The sequence below is a fragment of the Acomys minous genome (genome assembly GCF_964271855.1).
Source record: "Acomys minous genome assembly, chromosome: 3".
Lineage (NCBI taxonomy): Eukaryota > Metazoa > Chordata > Mammalia > Rodentia > Muridae > Acomys > Acomys minous.
Window position 1 is genome coordinate 67,204,085 of NC_140485.1, and position 19,589 is coordinate 67,223,673.

General features: G+C 53.1%; 1 long non-coding RNA gene across 1 annotated transcript; it reads left to right on the forward strand.

The window, feature by feature from the left end:
* The first annotated feature begins 1,264 nt into the window (after positions 1–1,264).
* Positions 1,265–4,410, forward strand: LOC311593564. Its single transcript, XR_014777758.1, has 3 exons — positions 1,265–1,371; positions 2,832–3,019; positions 3,459–4,410. It is a non-coding gene; the product is annotated as an uncharacterized lncRNA (long non-coding RNA).
* The last annotated feature ends 15,179 nt before the right edge of the window (positions 4,411–19,589 follow it).

The following is a 19,589-nucleotide window of genomic DNA, read 5'->3' on the forward strand; positions in this document are numbered from 1 at the left end:
GCTCTGACAGTAAACCAAGGAAATGCAAATAAAAGCTACAATGATGTCATTTTCCACCTATCAGATCGGCACATACACAGATTGGCAAGCTTAGGGCTGTGGGGAAGTAGGCCTCCTGTTCTGTGCTGAGGGATAGCACCAGGTCCCTGAGGGCAGAATGATCTCATGGCAGTCAAAGACCAGAAGTTCTAAAGTGTTGTGGAAATGTTGGGGACACTTGGGGTATTCTCCTCTTGTCCTTAGAGTCCCCAGACCTTCCAAGGACAAGAGGTCTCAGTATAGCTTTGTTTACGGAGGTAAAGCACCAAGGTTCTGCAATGCTAAACGATGAAGGTCACTGGTAAACATGGGTATTCACAGATGAGACAGACTGGGCACGGCAGCAAACATCTCTGACCTGGCACTGGGGAGGCTGAGACAAGAGAGTCACCGTGAGTTCAAGGCCAGCCTGGGCTATACAGTGAGACCCTGTCTCTGAAACCAAAACAAAAATAAACTGTGTTTAAAAAATAATAATAATGCCGGGCGTGGTGGCACACGCCTTTAATTCTAGCACTCAGGAGGCAGAGGCAGGTGGATCGCTGTGAGTTCGAGGCCAGTCTGGTCTACAAAGTGAGTTCAGGACAGCCAAGGCTACACAGAGAAACCCTGTCTCAAAAACAACAAAAAATAATAATAATAATTAAAACTAGTGGCTGGGGCTATAGCTCAGTGGCCTAGTACATCCCTGAAGCGTGAGGCCCGGGTTCAGTCCCCAACACCAAAAGAGAAATAGTAAAGAAACAATAAAGAGGCATCAGAGACCCCATGCCTCACTGTGGGAACAGCCTGTGGTGAATGGGGCTGGTGTCTCAAGCCATGTGTGCTGGCTGTGCAGATGAACCCCAAAGTGGGCATGCAGGAGGTGGCCTGCAGGGTCTTGGGTGGAAGTTCATGCGGGGGAGGGGGGGATTTGAAAGCTTGTGTGTGCATGCCATGGCACATCTCTGTGGAGCTGATTCCCCCCCCCCCCCCGCCCCACCTTTGGTTGGTGTTTCAGTTACCTTTAACCAACAAGCTGACACAGTTGAAAGTCATCTGAGATCAAGAGTAGCCTCAGCAGGGGAATTGCCTAGATCAGGCCTGCCTGTGGGCATGCCTTCCGGTTTATCGTGATCGTTAATTGTGGAGGATGGGCCAGCCCACCGTGGGTGGCACCATCCCCTGAGCAGGCGGTCCTGGCTTATATAAGAAAGCTAAGCTGACCATGAACCCGAGAGCAAGCCAGCAAGGAGTTTCTGTTTCAAGTTTCTGCTCTGACATCTCTCAATGATTAAACTATGACCTGGAAGTGAAGGCCGAATGAGCCCTCGCCTCCCTAAGTTGCTTTTGGTAAGAGATTCTTTTTTTTCTTTTTCTTTTTCTCACAGCAACAGAAAGGAAACTGGACTGGAGGGCTTTGTTTGTTTTGGTTGGTTGGTTAGATTTATTTATTTTACTCTGTGCCTGTGAATGCTTAGCCTGTGTGCAGTGTGTGCCTGTAGGAGCCTCTAGAACCAGAGCCGCAGTTGGTTGTGAGCCACCATGTGGGGGCTGGGACTGGAACCCAGGCCCTCTGCAAAATCTCTAGATGCTCTTAACCTCTGAGCCAGCTCTCCATCCCTATAGATCGTGTGAGTCTGGGGGCTGGAACTCAGGATGTCAGGCTTGCACAGGCTTGGCATGCATCTTGTTTTGGTACAGGGTTTTGACATACTGCTCAGACTGGTCTGAAACTCACGACAATCCTCCTGCCTCAGCCTCCCAGGTACTGACATGACAGGCCTGCTTCACTGGCAGGTGTTTTCCATCTTTAAATCCCAATGCCTGCACCTCAGTACCACTGAGTTCCGTGGGGTCACTTTAAGCTTCTGACAATGTTATGGAGTCTGGCTATCTATCCACTAGATGCCAGAGGCACCCCACCCCCAACAGAGCCCCAAATGTCCCCAGACACTGCCACATGGTCCTCCAGGGACAAAACCACTCTGGGTTGGAGCCACTGTTTTAAAAAACTTTTCTGAGTTATTGGACGTGGTTTAACAATAAGCATGCCATTGTCACCACAATCAGAAAAACAAACACTCTAAAGGGACTGTTGGCAAAGTCCCCGGCGGCTGGGCAACTTTACCCCAGTGGAGATCTGCACTGTCCTGCTGGGGAGAGACTTGGGGCTTTTGGCTCACATCCTCCTGGCTGCTTTTTGCTCAGAGAAGTCTCCCCTCTAGACTCTGATGCAGAGAAGGAGTGGGAGTGTTGACTGTATCACCACCTTCTCCTCGGTGACTACTCCAGTTTCCGAGTGAGCTACACTGCTCCCACACAACTCTCCTTTTGGGGAGACACTGCAGTCCCACAACCAAGACGGATTTTCTAAATGTCCCCTCCAGCTACAGGAAACGAGTTCTAGCCACTGAGTGTGGACCAGTCAGTGTTCTGGGCTTAGAAAGTTTATTTGCATACTGACAGCCATTCCTGGGCTTTTGCTGTGCTCAGTAGAACACAGTGGAAGCCAGCTGAGAAAAACAAAACAAAACAAAAAACAAAACTCAACTCAACATGGAGATAGGGAAAGGCTGCACAAACAGAAGCTGAAGGGAGTGGGGCCAGGAGGCTGGCCTGCTGCTAGGTTTCTGGGTGTGTCTTGCAAGTCCCCTCTGTACTGGCAGTTAGTCTGAGCTAGAAGTAGGACCTGGGGCCTGTGCATGCCACGCAAATGCTCTGCCATTAGCCATTTCTCAGCCTTGACCTGTTTCTATGTAGCTGCAAGCTGAGTCAGCTCATCTGCTTATTTTTCCCTTGGTCACTTTCAGCAGTATGTACAGCCAAGATGATAGAGGTACAATCTGGCCACAAAGACCCCACCGCTGGGTGAGGAGTCATGGGAGAATGACACACAAGGCAGAGTGACGGATGCTGTTATGACAGGAACACAGGTGTGGTCCTGGCTGGGACAGCGAGAGGAAATCCTGATGGAGCCATCCACCATCCACAGTGACAGGTAGGGTGTGGGGACAGAGCGTGTGTCGAGGATGCAGTGGCTTCCACCGGGGCGCTGCTTGAAGAGGGGGAGCTATTGTGAGAGGGGAGCCTGGCCCTAAGCCTTCAGGGACCCCACAGACATCACAGGGAGAGTTAGACCTGCCTCCCTGCTTTGGTGTGCCCAGTGTCCAGCACAGGTGAAGGAGGGAGGGTGAAGGCCTGCTGGGAGGAGACCCTTGCAGTCCCAGCTTTTCCATTTGTACGATGAAAAGACCTTGGGTCCAAGTAGGGTAGGAGTGAGAAAATGAGAAGATGATACCGTTGGGGTTCAGAGTGAGATGGGGGTAGCCTGGTGGTAGCCTCAGGAGACAGAGCCCTGGGGGAGCATTTCAGAAGCTGCAGCTCCCTAGGTCCTAACTTTGGTCTCCACTGCGTTTCCTTTTCATTGCTGCTTCCAGATCCTTTGGCAGGTATCTGTGATGTCACCTTCCCCCACCAGGGTTCTGCCCGAGCACACCTGCCAGGAGGCGACTGGATGGCAACCATCTTCCAAAGTCTGCAGCCCAAGATGCCTGGAGGCCAGAAGAAGACGGAGCCACAGACACTGAGAGACCTCAGCCTGATCCTGCAGTCCTGGAAGTCCTGCCCAGCAGGCCTGGGTTCAGGTTCTGCTCCAGCAACTGCTGCTCAGTGGTCTTGTACAGGCAGCAGAGCCAGCCACACCTGCCCTGGGAGGCTGGGACTCAGAGGGGCTGTAGGAAGAACCCAGGGGAGTCAGAGCTCTCAGTAGACTGGAAGCCGTGTTGCCCTCCCCCAACATCACCACCCACACACCCAGCTCCCAGGGGGTAACTGTGTGCAGGTCCCACACAACGGTAGCCCAAGACACATCACTGTCTCTCTGCCTTTGGTGTAGAAGGAGGGTCTGGCTAAAGCAATAGGTGCACCCACCCCCCAGAGGTTGGCCACTTGGAGGCTGGTCTGCCAGTTCCAGGAACAGCTACCCTCCGACAGATTCACTCTTCTCTATGCTAGGACAGCAGTGTGCCCTGAGGCCCCACACTCTTGCCAGATCCCAGGGCTGTCCTGAACCAGAGAGGGACCATGATCACCTTCAGACCCTCCACAGACCCTTCCCACTCTACAGGCGAAGGCACAAAGGCCAGGCCAGGACACAGAGCCGAGGACCTGGCACAGCAAAGGCTCTGATCCTCAGGCCTGCGCCACCCCATGCCAGGGAAGGGGCCTGATGGCCCAGCCTCATGAGCATCTGTTGCATAATTAAGTGAGGATGAAAAAAAATGCTGTTTGTCATTAAACAAGAGAGAACCAGGACAGCAACGCCTCCGCAACAGCTGGGATGGCTCGGGAAGGCGATGCTGGCCTGAGGTTGGTTCCGCAGGAGGAGAGGCGGGGAGTCTGTGGAGGACAGTCTGCACTCTGGGTGCCTGTGGTGGGGCTGGACCTGGCCTTGTGCCCACACCAGTAGGCCGCACTCCAACCTCAGGACGTTTGCATGGGTGGCTCTCCCAGGCTGGACTGTACTTCCTACACTTAGGTCTCCCTGCAGGCCCTCCTCCTCACTTTAGGCAGTCACAGTCCAGATGTCTCCTGTCCCCAACACCATCTGTCACTGCTCTGGTCTCTCGACAGCAGGCACCATCATGACCTTGTCTGCTTATGCAGGACTGGACACTGGAAAGAAATCTCTTAGAGATGGGGAGTCGGCCCCAACCCAACCTCCTAAGCACACAGTAGGCTCTCCACACATGTGGGTGATGTTGTCTAGAAGTCACTTTGTCTCTTTATAGCCCATGACTCCTCCCCTTGTTCCATAGCTGTGAGGCCATTTCACAAGGGAGGAAAACAGAGTCGGTGTGAACACTGCCCCTCATCAGCCTCTCACTCTAGGCATCTTCTACACCGACAGCCTGAATCTTACCTCACGCCCACAGAGCCTAGCTGCGTGGCCAGATGTCTGGACACAAATCAAGGCTCTTCCTGGCAAGGGAGCCTCATGCAAGCAGAAGGCTAAAGCAGGATTTTCAGTTTGAGGCTAACCTGGTCTACAGAGTGAGACCCTGCTTCAAGAACAATCAGCTGGGGCTGGGGAGATATCTCAGTGTGTGAAGTGCTCACTACAAAGGCTTGAGGATCTCAGTCCAAGCCCTACAACTACATAAAAGGCCAGGGACCATGCACACATCTGTAGCCCCATGCCAGGGACCATGCACACATCTGTAGCCCCATGCCAGGTACCATGCAGACATCTGGAAGCCATGCCAGGTACCATGCATACATACATCTGTAAGTTCATGCCAGGTACCATGCACACATCTGTAAGCCATGCCAGGTACCATGCACACATCTGTAGCCCCATGCCAGGGACCATGCACACATCTGGAAGCCCATGCCAGGTACCATGCACACATCTGTAAGCCATGCCAGGTACCATGCACACATCTGTAAGTTCATGCCAGGTACCATGCACACATCTGTAGCCCCATGCCAGGGACCATGCACACATCTGGAAGCCCATGCCAGGTACCATGCACACATCTGTAAGCCATGCCAGGTACCATGCACACATCTGTAAGTTCATGCCAGGTACCATGCACACATCTGTAAGTTCATGCCAGGTACCATGCACACATCTGTAAGCCATGCCAGGTACCATGCACACATCTGTAGCCCCATGCCAGGGACCATGCACACATCTGGAAGCCATGCCAGGTTCCATGCACACATCTGTAAGTTCATGCCAGGTACCATGCACACATCTGTAAGCCATGCCAGGTACCATGCACACGTCTGTAAGTTCATGCCAGGTACCAGGCACACATCTGTAACCCATGCCCGGTACCATGCACACATCTGTAAGCCCAGTGCTTACATACTTTATTGAAAAAATAAAGTCTGGAAGAATAGAGGAAGATACCCAATGTCAACCTCTAGCCTCCACATCCAGTCACAGACACATGTGCACATGTATGCTCCCTCCCACAAACACAAATAAGAAAATAATGTGTAGACCTAGGGATGAAGACACTGACATCACCTCCACACATATGAGCACATACATGTGAACATGCTCATATATGCACAGGCACGCACACAAATTAACTAATAAAAATCAATTTTATTTTATTTTTTTTTTCAAGACAGGGTTTCTTGGCTGTCCTAGAATTCTCTTTTTAGACTAGGCTAGCCTGGAACTCACAGCAATCCACTTGCCTCTGCCTCCTGAGTGCTGGGATTAAAGGCATGCGCTACCATACCCAGCCCTCAATTTTATTCTTAAAAAGACAACAACAACAATAGAAGTAGACATCTTTGTCCTTATTTTACAAGTAGGGAAACTAAGGCACGGGGCACTAGCTGATGCTACTTAAGAACAGAATGAAGCCTGAGCCCCAGGATTGTCCAGTCCCAGAGGCCTCCCTTCTTCTGGGGAATTTGCAGGCATAGGGTCTCCCCGTGACAGCAGGCTGCCTCCAGCCTGTGACCCAACTCCTGTGGGAGCCTGTGTAGTGGGGAAAGAGTGTGGCTTCCCTACAGCTCCTGGCCTGGGAGAGCATGATCACAGTAGCATTGGCAGCTGCTGTCATCAGGAGTTGACAGCCACTGAGCTGTCTTCCAGAGACGTGGGAAGCACAGGTCGTCCATGCACCTGGATCCAGCTGTGCCTGAAGCAACCCGTCTCTGAAATGTCTTTAATATGACTCACTGAATTCCTCTTAGCTCGAATTGATCTGGGTTGGGGTTTGGTCCTTTGTGAGTCGGGTTGGGGAACCCTGACTAACGATACCGCCCCCCTGCCCTTTATCTAGGCTTCCATCTCCTTCTCCTTCTGGAGCCAAGGGACACACCTATTAACTGTCCCATCCCTGTGCTGACTCACAGGTCCCCTAGAGTTTCAATCCTTTCTTCCCACATGGGTCTGCCCCTTTCCCACACACCCTGCTCAGGACAGAGGGCGTATGGGTGTGCGTGCCAGTGTGTGAGCACGCCCATGTTCCGGGAAGGTGCCCCGTGGGCTTTGCTTGGCCCTAGATCAGACCTCGTTATTAGTGTGATGACAGTTAATACAGCCTGTGTCTTCCCCCGAAGCAGGTGGCTGTTCTGCCAGGCAGGTTTGTGGTCCCTGAGTCCTGAGAGGCCAGCCAACCAAGCCGAGCAGCGGGAAGAGGAAACTACACCCCAAATCCAAAGTGGCAGGATCTCCACTCTGAAGTCAGAAGCAGGTCAGAGTGTTTTATGAGGCAGACAATGGATCACTAGGTACGTGTATGTGTGTGTGTGTGTGTGTGTGTGTGTGTGTGTGTGTGTGTATGTGTGTGTGTGTATGTGTGTGTGGGGGGGTACGGTATATGTATGTATGAGTATGTGGGGTGTGCTGTGTCGTAGTAGGTGTGCGGGTGTGAGTGTGGTGTGGTATGTGTGCTGTGTTGTATATGAGGTGTGTATGTGTATATATAATGTATGACAGGTGTGGAGGGGTATGTGGTGTATGGCATGGTATTTGTGTGTATGCGTATGTGGGGAGTGTGTGTGTGTCCTATATGTGGGGGGGGGCGGGCGTTGCTGCATGGGTCAAGTCTATATATATTCACAGAAAACACCTGTGTAGATGTGTGTGGGTACCCGCATGTGTGCGGCTTGCACACTGCATTGCATCACCCACATGTGTAGAGTCTGGGTGTGGAGCATACATCTAGAATACACAGGGATCGACAGGGATGGAAAGTGTATGTCGTCTGCATGGCTGTGTGTGGCTGTGTGGGGGATGGGCTGAGTGGCCACGGACCGTGCGCGTGTGCTTCTTATTCGGCTGCACCTCCCCGGGTCCCCTGCTGTGCATGGCAGCTGATGTGCAGTGACTACAGTCCGAGTCTCTGTCTCTGCCCTGATTTCTCCACTCTGCTTTTTTCTCCAGCCCCACACCCTCTCCTAGAACGTGGCTTGGGGCAAGGCCTCCTCTGTTCAAAACCTCCCGTGGCTCCTACCTTACTCAGATAAACAGAGGTCCTTGGGTGTCCCATGAGACCATGCCTGCCCTGACCCCTTCCTTAGGTCTCCTCCTACCCCATAATACTCTCTTCCTTCCTTGGCTTCTGCTGTGCTGGCCTCTTGGCTCAGGATAGGCCTGCTGCTTCCTAGAGCCTTTGCACTTCCTGTTACATTACCGCCAGCTCCTCATCCCAGACTCCCACACCACTCCATCGGCTTTCCACGGAAGATCTCTTCCCCTGTAAGCCCTTCCTACCCTGCCCACATCATCACTGGTCTTGGGGGGTGGTCCTTGGATAGTGCAGCATGACACCAACCCACACTGTCTATCCTTCTCACACCCCCATTCTGAGAGCACACAGTGCGTCTCCCTGGTGCTGGCCCTGCCCAGCACACAGTAGGTGCTTAGACGATGGCTGGTGAACAGAGAGACAAATTGACCAGATTTTAGGCCCCAAGCTCCCCTGGCCTTGCCTGGGCTCTGGGCTGGACTCTGGCCCCTTCACAGTGCCTGACTGGCCTCCAGGGAAGTCTCTGGCCACTTCCTAATGCCACCATTTACCCTGGAGCTTTATTTCCTTTCAGACGCAGGAGTAAGGAGTGGTGGGTAGCTGGGCTTGCAGGCTTGTCCCCAGAGCCACCTGCTGCCTGCCTTGGCTCACGTGACTTCTGTTCCTTCCCTTGACCCCAGAAGTGAGGTGGGGGAGGGAAGGAGAGCAGCTTCTACTGTCAGTCACACAGGATTCCAGAACTTTCTTGGATGGGCATGGTACAAAGCTGGGCCGTGAACACCTGCTCTGCTTCCTTCCTGCTTGTGGCTGGGCGTTGCTAACTGAGTCCTTCCAACTTGCAATTCATCGTTTATTTTTAAAAGGACCAAAAGGGGAAGTGTGGGGTGACGCCCTCCTCATCCCAGGAGTTCCTGTCACTGCTGGGTGATGTGGGAGAGGCTACTTCTGGGACAATCCCAGTAGTCAGTGGAAACCCCAGTGCTGCCGTGGACATACAGCAGTGCAATCCTGGCCAAAGCTGATATCTGAGTGTCCCTACCCCAGTGAGAACACAAGACCTGTGGTGAGGCTTGCCAAAGAGAGAAGCTGCGGCGTCCATGGATTCACATGCTGTCGAAAGCTGGCCCAGGATTCAGGGCCAGTACTGACCCCACATCCTCATGTAGGGAATCACAGTGTTCGCTGAGGTCCTGTCAGCTCCCCATCATGTCCCAGTGTGAGGCAGGTCCCCAGAGTGAGTGTTCTCTCTCTCTCTCTCTCTCTCTCTGTCTCTCTCTCTCTCTCCTTATTTTGGTTATCTGAGACAAGCTGCCCAGGAACTCACTGACCTCCTGCTTCAGTCACCAAATGCCACCATGCCCAGCAGGTGGACTCTTTCTTAAATGCATTGTATTTGATCCCAAAGACCAGAGGGCTGCAGCCTGCCCATCTCAGAGAGGAGCTGATCACCACTGATTGGCAGACTTGTTACTGATCTATTCTAATCAACAATGGCCAATAAATGATGAATTCCAGAAAGCAGGAGCTCCTGTATTGAACATAAAGCATCCAAACAAACAACAACAAAAACAAAAAACAAAAGAAGAAGAAGAAGAAGAAGAAGAAGAAGAAGAAGAAGAAGGAAGAAGCAGCAGCAAAACAAAAACAAAACCTGAATTCAGGCTGGGGATGTGGCTTTGTCAGTACGCACTGGCCTAGCATGCGTGAGGCCTGGGGCTCCATCCCCAGCACCACTTTAATAGGTATGGTGGCACAAGCAGATAGCATCAGAGCTCATGAGGCTCAGGAAGGACTGAGAAATTAAGGCCAGCCTCAGTTGTATGGAAAGACCATGGTTCTCAGAAAGAGTGTGTCTGGTTTATCTCTTCAAGCCTTTTCCTCCAAAGGCTCACACTGGACTTGACTGGATTGTCATAGATCCTACCCTCCCAGCAAGCTCCTTCAAGGCTGATGTCTCCACCTGGGAGACAGGGCCCAGCTCAGGATTTGAAAAGGCAAGGACTGTTCTTTCATTTCTTTCTATCTGAGGACTGGGGCAAGTGCTTGGGGACAAAGGTACCACCTTGTATGAATCACAGAGCAAGAAAGGTCATGGTGTCTCCCACTGACAAAAAACAGAGAAAGTGAGGGGCTCTTGAGGACCACACATCTGGTGTGGTCCAGCCCTCGGTGTCCTGGGGGCCAGGTAGCCCAGGCCCAGGAGCACGTGCCAGGCTACTGTCCCCATGGCCTAGAGACACTCCAGGGCCTTGGGGAGGGAGCAGGATTGCTCACCTAGGCCTAGATTAGCTGCCTTCTGGCTCTGAGAAGGTCACCTAGGGCTGCCCATGCCCAGGGACTCTCAGAGATGCTCTTGGCAGTGCCTTTAGCATCTTTATGTGCAGCTAATCTCACTTCTTGATTCTCCAGTCTCACGCTGTCTCAAGCTACCTGTACAGGGCCTTGCAGCAGCACTTTCCTCAGCTGCAGCAAGCCACAGAAGCTGCAGCTCACGCTTGCTGAGCCCAGAACCAGGCCCACTGCTTTCTCTACATACAGAACAGGCTGGAGGAAGCAGCAACCCCCTCTGCCATCCCCAGCTCACAGACAGGGAAGCTGAGGCCCAGAACACCAGCCTGAGCTCTGAGGTGGACTGCAGGGTGGGAGGTGGGGGTGGGGGTGGGGTAGGGAAATGACCCGACCTCTCAGCACACCTCCAGTCTTGAGGTGTGTCTGGAACCATGCAAAGACCCTGCTACCCAGCCTGGTAAGGAGAGTGCATCCCTTTGCCTCAGGGAAATCAGACGTGAGGTGATTTGGAAGCAATATATTATTCACAGAGCTTTGAGACTCTTAACTTAGATTTGCCACAGGGAATTAGGGGCTACTTAAGTCATAAGCTTAGGTGATCAGAGGGACACAGACCCCAGGACTTCACTCTGTCCTCCAACTAGCTCTCCTCATTGACCCAGAACGGCTGCTGTTGCTTCATACTTCCCAGTAAGCATCACCCAAAGTATCCCACCTGTCTCTCCCTCTTTTCTCTCTATGAAAGTCCCCTCTGCCAACCCTGACCCTGTGTTCTCCCTACACAAGAGAGACAGCTCTCCCAGAGACACCAAGCTCCTGCGGGTTTCTCAGTACCATCTCCAGTTGATTATTGTGGGATGTCTACTGATCACAAGGGGAAAGGTCTCTTCCAGGATTCACAAGCGGGGCTACCTCTGTCTTGGGACATATAGGGACACCCAAGGCTATCACAGTGCAGGATGCCACTCACGTCTGGCTGGGAGAAGCCAGAGACTCTGAAGAGCCCATCTTGGGAGAAGGCCAGGAATGTCAGCTCTAGATAGCCAGACGCAGAGGCTGAGAAATCTCCAGGTGCATTGTGGTAGGAGGGCCTCCTGCCAAGGTGTTCCCAGCATGCTGGGGAGAAGCTTCTGCAGAGATGGACAGAGCAGCCTGCTGGGAGCTGGCCCTCACTGAGCAGCAGGGTAAGACTCAAGGTATAGCGAATCCATCCCCTCTCCTCAATCTTGTTCCTGAAGGAGGGGACAATTCTTACTGTCCACAGACCTCCCCAGCACTAGGTTCTCAGCATGTTCCCACAGGAGAATGCCTCAAGAGGCAGAGGCAGGGTGTGCAGGGAGGTAGTAAATGTTGTGTCAACCCTGTGCCTGTCAGAATCCTGGGAACTACACGTACCAGAAACACAACCCAGGGTGAGTTTTACATTGGGAAATTGGAGGGATGGAAGATGGCGCCATAGGTGGAGGTCTTGGCTCACAAGGCTGAGGACCTGAGTTCAAGTTCAAGTTCAGGAGCCATGCAATGAAAGACAGGTATGGTGACTCATGCCTACAGTCCAGCATTTGGGAGACAGAAATGGGGGGGGGGGGTGCTGAGGGCTTGCAGGCCAATCAGGCTAGTAAAATCAGAGAGCTCCAGGTTCAGTGAGAGACTCTGTCTCAAAAGCTAAGGTGGAAGGCAACTGAAGGAGACACGTTGACACTGACCTCTGGTCTGAACTCACATGCATGCCTGACTAAACATGCATAGTCCCAAACACAAACACACCTGGGCCCTTACACACACACACACACACACACACACACACACACACGCACACGCACATGCACACGCACACACATACGCACACGCACACCAACAACTGAAAAAGAGAAACCAACAAATAAATATACTGGTTTGTTTCTGAGGAGTTCACACTATACTGCTTCAGGTACAGCTGGATCCAGGAGCTTCTGGTGGCGGTTTGGGGCTGGGCTGGCTTTTCTGCATGGGTGGCACCTGTCTACCCTCAGTGGCACAGTGGCTACCTTGACATTAGCACAGTCACTTCCTCAATAGCCTCTTGTCTTCTTTCCAGAGGCTTGGACCTGGACCCTGTGCTCCATCATTGTGGACCATGGCCTGGGGGCACTCTCTAATGTCAGCTCTCTGCTTTAAGTCCCCTTCCATGGTTTAAAAATGTGCTGAGGGGGAGGTGGCACCTCAGGGAGCAAAGACCCTCTCTGGGCCCAGCATGACTTCTGGAGAAGGGAGGTTATAAATAAGTGTGGCTCAAAGTGTCTGAGAGCAGAATCAAGCAGAGGAGAGACAGCGAGGTGGGATCTTAACGTTCTGGAATCAAGGACCATCCCCTTGCCTGGCCACATGGGCTAAGGTGGCAGAGGCCAGGTGAGGTGGGTCCCAGATGGCTACCTGGCCCAGCCAACACATTCACCACTAATGGATCAGAAGCAAGGAGCCACCAGCATTTTAGAGCACAATGGAGGTGGGATCTAGGATGGGCCTCACTGATAAGCCATAGAAGAGGAAGAGCCATCGCAGGGACAAGCTGGGAGGACACTACATGGGCTGGGAGGACACTATATGGGCTGGGAGGACACTGCATGGGCTGGGAGGACACTGGATGGAGTGGAGTACAGTTGATGGAGTGGAGGACACTGGATGGACTGGGAGGACATTGCATGGGCTGGGAAGATACTGGATGAGCCGAGAGGACACTGGATGGACTGGGAGGACACTGGATGGAGTGGAGGACACTGGATGGAGTGGAGGACAGTTGATGGAGTGGAGGACACTGGATGGACTGGGAGGACACTGGATGGACTGGGAGGACATTGCATGGGCTGAGAAGATACTGGATGAGCTGAGAGGACACTGGATGGGTTGGGAGGACGCTGGATGGAGTGGAGGACACTGGATGGGTTGGGAGGACGCTGGATGAGTTGCAAGGACACTGGATGGGCTGGCAAGACACTGGATGGGGTGGGAGGATTCTGAATGGCTGTGGAATGTCCTGGAGCATCGATTGGCTGTCAGAACTTGGGCCAAGGCTATGGAAGGTAGCAGGTGGCAGCTCTCATTGCTTCTGGTATCTCAGGTCAGCATGATGGCTAAAGATAACAAGCACCCTCATGTCGGCTGTGCTCCTACTTCCTAAAGTCCCACTCCCTGGCCTGAGCTGGCCTCCTCCCATTCCCTATCACAGCCCCGTCAGGGAAGCCTGTGGACTGGACTGTCAAACACACCTGAGCCTCCCTCTTCCTACTTTTCTTGCCCCCATCACCCCTTGGTTCCCACCACATCACTATCTCAGGCAATCCCAGGGCACAAGCACTGCCCACCCCATTGTACCCCAAGCTGAAAGGCTAGTCCCTCATGAGGCATTCATGCCCTTAGGCCTCTTCAGGTCTAGAATGATCTGAGTCCCTCAGCCTGGAGCCCATGATCCTGCCCTCCTGGCCTGACTGCTCTCTCCTCACCAGGAACCTCACGCAACTAAATATCAGGCAGACCGATGCCCTTTGTTACCTTTCAGGGCTGGGTACTAGCCAGGCACAAAGAACAGAGGCCTGAACTGCTGCCTTGCCTGTGTGCTGGGCTAGCTCTGTGCCTCAGCAGTCATCAATAAGTGGCTCTAGCCACCTCACCACCCTGACACCTCCCCTGAGCCACTCATAGCACCCAGGCATGTGGCACCCTGGAAGAGTCACAAGCCAGAAGTAAGGAGGCAAAGTAATAGCGGGCTTGGCCACCTAGGTGCTTTGGGGAACAGCGATACAAGCTAAGGAGGAAACAGGGCCTAGAAGGCAGGGGCATATGGTAGCCCTGGGAGGCCACTGAGGAAGGGTACATCTTCCCATCCATGGGGCTCTGTCTGCTGTCACAGGCAGTTGGACCAAGGTCCCAGTGGCTCAGGATACCCCTAAAGCAGAGATAATGGAAGCCTCTGGTCAGCGTGGACAGATGGATAAACTGAGTCATGGGCCCCTCATAGGGACAGAGAGCCACTACAGATCATCTGCTTGAGGCAGCTTCTCCGCCCAGGAAGCCCAAACAGACCCAGGAGAGAGGAGAAGAGCCAGAACTCCTCTGTCATCAGACTCACAGCTTCTACAACCAAATGGACAGCCACACTCCAGGCCCCGCCCACTGCATTACCTGACCAACATTCACCTGCAGTAGCCCCCGCTTTGAATACCCAGGCATGCAGGATATTGCTCACCATGTTGGTCATGGACTCAGTTCACAGCCAACCTTTTCTCAACCAACTGCAGGGCCACAGTGAGGAATGGGAGCCATGCCAAAGTCAAGGCCAGGACAGTTTGGAGAACTCCAAAGCTAATGAGCGGCCATCAGGGTTGGCAGTGACCAGGCACTTTAGGGACAGCAAAACCATCATTTCCATTTGGCGGATGAGAAAACAGCACAGAGAGGTCAAGTGGCTCACCCTGGGTCACACAGCCTTTCAACAACAGAGACAAAAGTTGAACCAGGACCTGTGATTCCAAAGGACTCAGTCATGTCTTTAGCATGGAACTCACCAAGACTTTGGGGCATGAAGGGATTTAGGGAAGGTCAGTTCATCTCCAGCTTCAGAGGGTACAACCCCTCCCTGGCCTCAGTTGCAGCTTCTACAAAATGGGCAGCCATTACTCCTGTCTCAGGCACAGATGTTGGGTAACAGTTTTTCTCTGAGACTTGTTGGCATAAGGTGATTGTGTAATTCAAATGCTGATTTCTGTATCCCCCATATCTGGTTGCCAACCTTGTTCTGAGAACCTCCTGTCTCAATGTTTTATAAACTCTGCTCGCTAATTGTCCCTTGTATGCCAGTAAAGCAGCTTACAGTCAATGACTGAGCAGGAGAAAGGATAGGGCTGGACTTCCTGCCATCCAGTGGCTGAGGGGGGTGGGGCGCTCAGAGGAGGAACTAGGGGATTCTGCCACTGGAGAGGTCCAGAAGACACCAGGGGGAGGGAGGGAGGGAGAGAGAGAGGGAGAGAGAGAGGGAGAGAGAGAGAGAGAGAGAGAGAGAGAGAGAGAGAGAGAGAGAGAGAGAGAGAGAGAGAGAGAGACTGACTCACAGGGAAAGCTACAAAATGCAAATATCTCTGGGATGTGTCCTAGGAGGAAACCAAATTAGCTTAGAGAGTTAACAATAGATTAATAACTGCTTAATTATTGTGCTGTGAAGCTTATAATTAAACAAACATAAAAGCATTTCAAATATTTGTGTGATAGCTGGGTTAAGAGAGAAACAGAAAAGCAAACAGGTTTATAAAAATAACCATAACCGAGACCAAAACATCTTTGAGCAGGAAAGTAAATAACTCAAGATAGTTTCAGGAAGTCCCTGGAACTGAGCAGGTCTGCTAGGTCCGCCCTGCCAGGGTAAGCAATAAAAGCAGAGAGTCCTCCCCAGAAGGAAGTTGGGCCCAGCTGCTCAGAAAAAGCAGAAACCATCCAAGCTGCCTGGAGAAGGCTTAGAGAAACTGAGGCACCTGGAAAGGACACTCTTCAATTTGTTGAGCTGCCTGTAGGCTGTGCAGTGTGCCCCAGGCTCCCAGCTTGTGAGCTGAGGTGAGCTTTGGTGATGTGACCGTCACTGAGTAATTTCTTCTATAAGCTCCCCTCGCCAATATTCCTGTAAGCAACCCCAATAAATCTCATTGGTTGACCCAGTTGGACTTTGGTGGCATCTGTACTTTGGTCTAGCTTAGGTCCCCTACATGAGGTGAGTATGATGCATCGCCCCAGCAGTTTTGTCACATGACAGAAGGGTGCCCTGGCTCGCTGTGAATGGCTTGGCTACCCTGTGAGCTTTGTCTCTCCTCTCTCTGACCCACAGCTAGAAGCCATAAGACACTGTCACCTGTCATTGAGCCAGCCTCTCATGCCTGCACCTCACTTGGGACTGTGGCCTATGGGTGGCCCCCATGTCTTCTCTCTGCACATTGCCTGGTCTGCTCCACAGACCGACACGGGCAGGCGAGCACATGACAGACCGCACACAACCAAAACACTGAATCGCACGTGCCACCAGCAATACACATATGCCAGCCCCAGACACAAAAGAGGCCCGAGCCACAGGCCTGCTCAGACACACCTTCCACAGGTGTGCGAGACCTGCGTGGGCACACTGAGACAGACACACAGGAGCCACAGGCCAGACCCACACACACACCACCACCCTCAGGCACCGGAACCCCTCCTTGCCAAGCGACTTGGGACACGGGCCACCACAACCGGCCCTCCCAGAGGACAACGCCTCTCTCACACCAAGGTGCACACAGGAGCCATTGTCAGCCTGGCGAGGGCGGGAGGGCACCTCCTCACAGGCTCCCAGCAGGTTGGCCCCCAGTGGGGGTGGAAGCTGGCGGCACCTCCCACCTGCCCATGGTGCCCCTCTTTCAGAACGTCCTGTATGCCTCTGTGCTCCCTGGCCACCCCTACCCCACTCCTTGGCACTGGCTGACCCTCCTCAAGGGTCTGTGGGGCTGATGAGAAGGTAGGCTTTGTTTGGACTTAAATGTACACAATCTACATTCAGGCATATATTGTCTGACCTTGAGCTAATTGCGTCCCCACTCTGATCTGGCAGCTAGCTCCCAGGACAGCCAGAGCATAGGGAGGGTTGAGGTGTTGGCTGCAGCCAGGCCCTGGGAGGCTGGGCTCCCATCACGCGCCACTTCCTAGCTACTGGCCTTGGAAGTGACAGCCATTTTCTCGTCTTCTCAGAGGTGGTCACTTACTTGAATGCTGGCAGACAGCAGACACTTCAATCCACATACTGACCATGGTTGTGGTTTTGAAAGACAGAGGCTTCCTCGGTTGTTTTTGTTCTTTTGACCGTTCTAGGCAGTGGGTGCCTGACGGCCTACTGTGTGCCACGCAGCAGGTGCCAAGCAGCACACTCAAAGCTACTCTATCCAGCCAGGCCACAGTGGCATGCAGGTAAAATGTTTGTTGCTTGAATGACAGATGGCAATTCAGAGACCACCTCTGCATCCGAGGGATACCAGCTAAGGGTAGCCAGGGGTAGGTTAGCCCCTTAGGGATGGTGACGTCACTCCAGGTCTCTGGAGGGATTCTGTGGTTCTGAGCATGACAGAGTTGGAGCAGACAGAGGGGTCCATTGTGTGAGCAACCCCCAAGGGGCTCAAATGGCCCCTCCTTTGGCAGCTGGCCCCAGGGCCATCCTCACGCCAAGTCCTTCATCAGAAACTCTTGGAGGCCCCCAGCTTTTCAACTCCTTTCTCAGCCAGTCCTGATGACATCTACTTGGGCACAGGCCCTCTATCTACCCCAGGGGTGGCCATCTGGTGCCCTGTCAGACACCGGTGGCATCCTTATCCCTCAGGCTCACAGTCAGGTGTCCTGTGTGACCTCATGAGAGACCCTGGCTGGAACCATGACCTTTAGCTGCCCCAGAGCATGCAGTAAGAGTCAACGCATGACTTGTTACCTTTGAAACAGATTGAGCTCACTGACATCTCCTGTTCCCCTTTTCTGGAATCCTGTTCTACTCATGTGTGTCTACTGAACTCCTATTCAAACTTCAAGACCCTGTCTGGGAGTTTAAGTGAGAAAGGTGGGTGAAGCAGCAGCTGAGTAACCAGAAGAGTGGGAATTAGTGCTCTTCTGCAAGGACACCGTGACACCCTCCACCCTGTGACTCTATTGTGACCCTCCTGTGGCCATTTTACCTGGTATTTACCTTGCTGCTGGCTCTTGATCCCCGCCCCAACCTCCCACTTTTTTGAGACAGGATCTCACAATGTAGCCTTGGCTGGCCTGGAACTCACAGTGATCCACCTGCCTCTGCCTCCTGAGTTCTGAGGTTAAAGGTGTGCGCCACCACACTGGGCTTCATTCATATTTTGGCACAGGGATGGGGAGGTTGGGGGAGGTGAGGGGGGGGCGGTTTGAGACAGGATGTCTCTGTGTAGCCTCAGCTGTCCTGGACTCACTTTGTAGACCAGGCTGACCTCGAACTCACAGCGATCCGCCTGCCTGTGCCACCACGCCCGGCCTTATTCACATGTTGTAAAGTTGTTTCAGGGGCCAGACTGAGCCATCTGCTCAGCTGCTCTCAGAGCCTCGTTATCAGGTCGGCATGAAAATGTGTCTCTCGAAGCAGCCTCTTCTGCTGTCTCACTTGCATCTGTCTCGCACGCAGCGGCCTCGGGAGCAGCCCACTGGCAGCTTTGCCAAGGGACAATAGGCAGAGGTGCTACCCCAGCCTGCCAGCCCACCCCAGATAGCTCTGCCCAGAGTCTGAACCTCAGCCAGGGCCTGGGAAGGCCCCGGGAAGAAGGCAGGTCTCACCACGGGACTGTGCAGCCTGATGTCTTCGCTTCTCTGAGAAGAACATACAAGGAAACTGAGGCAAGGCCAGGCCTGCTGGAGCCAACAGGCCCACGCTGGAAAGTCCCTCTTCCTCAGGACCTGGCTGGGTGCCACGGTGCGAGGGCATAAGGGCTCTTGGTCTCTGAGGCTCCACCAGCTCCCACGCTTCCTGAGACCTAATTTTCCAGAGGCAGCATGGAGAAAGCCCCTCTCTGGGAGCTGGAGGCCTCTGTGCTGGGGGATGGGGCTTCTTGGCCATTTTCCTCTGAAGGTGTTTGAGTCAGAGTCTGGACCCTGCCAAGCCTGTCCAGCTGGGCTCAGCTGCCTGTCTCCATATACCAGTAGTAGAAGGCAGAGAAGGGAGATTTATTTGATGTGGCCACATGAGGAAGAGAACGAATGAGGAGATACAATGATTTCCCAGACCCCAAGTTCTGTCATGCTTAGGTTTAAGCAAGAAAAGGCAAGAGGCCTGCACAGCTAAGTGGTCCTGGCCATGGTGTGGCCCTGTTCCTCACTGACCCATCATTGGCTGGCTCCAGCTTCTCCTATAAGATGGTCTGACAGGGAACATCTTCCTGGGAGACAAGCCTTTCTCTTCTCTCAGCAGAAGATTCTGGGGGAGGCGGGATTCCAGTTTCTTGGGGTCCATTGTATCGATCAATAGTCTGATGGTCCAAGGACACATGTCTTCTTTAAACGCTCTCATTTTCTGCAGAGCAGTGACAGCAAGGCTGTGGGTAGTGGAGCAAGGGTGCAGGGCAGGAGCCTGGGTCCCTCAAGGGTCTGAAGGTCCTGGGTCTGTGTCTGTCAGTCAGACCCCCAGAACAGCCTGCCCCAGGTCCGGTGCACCCCATCACCCACGTCCATTGCACCCTATCTATCACCTTCATCTTGGAGGCCAGGACTCCTGTAAGTGCCTCAGCCACC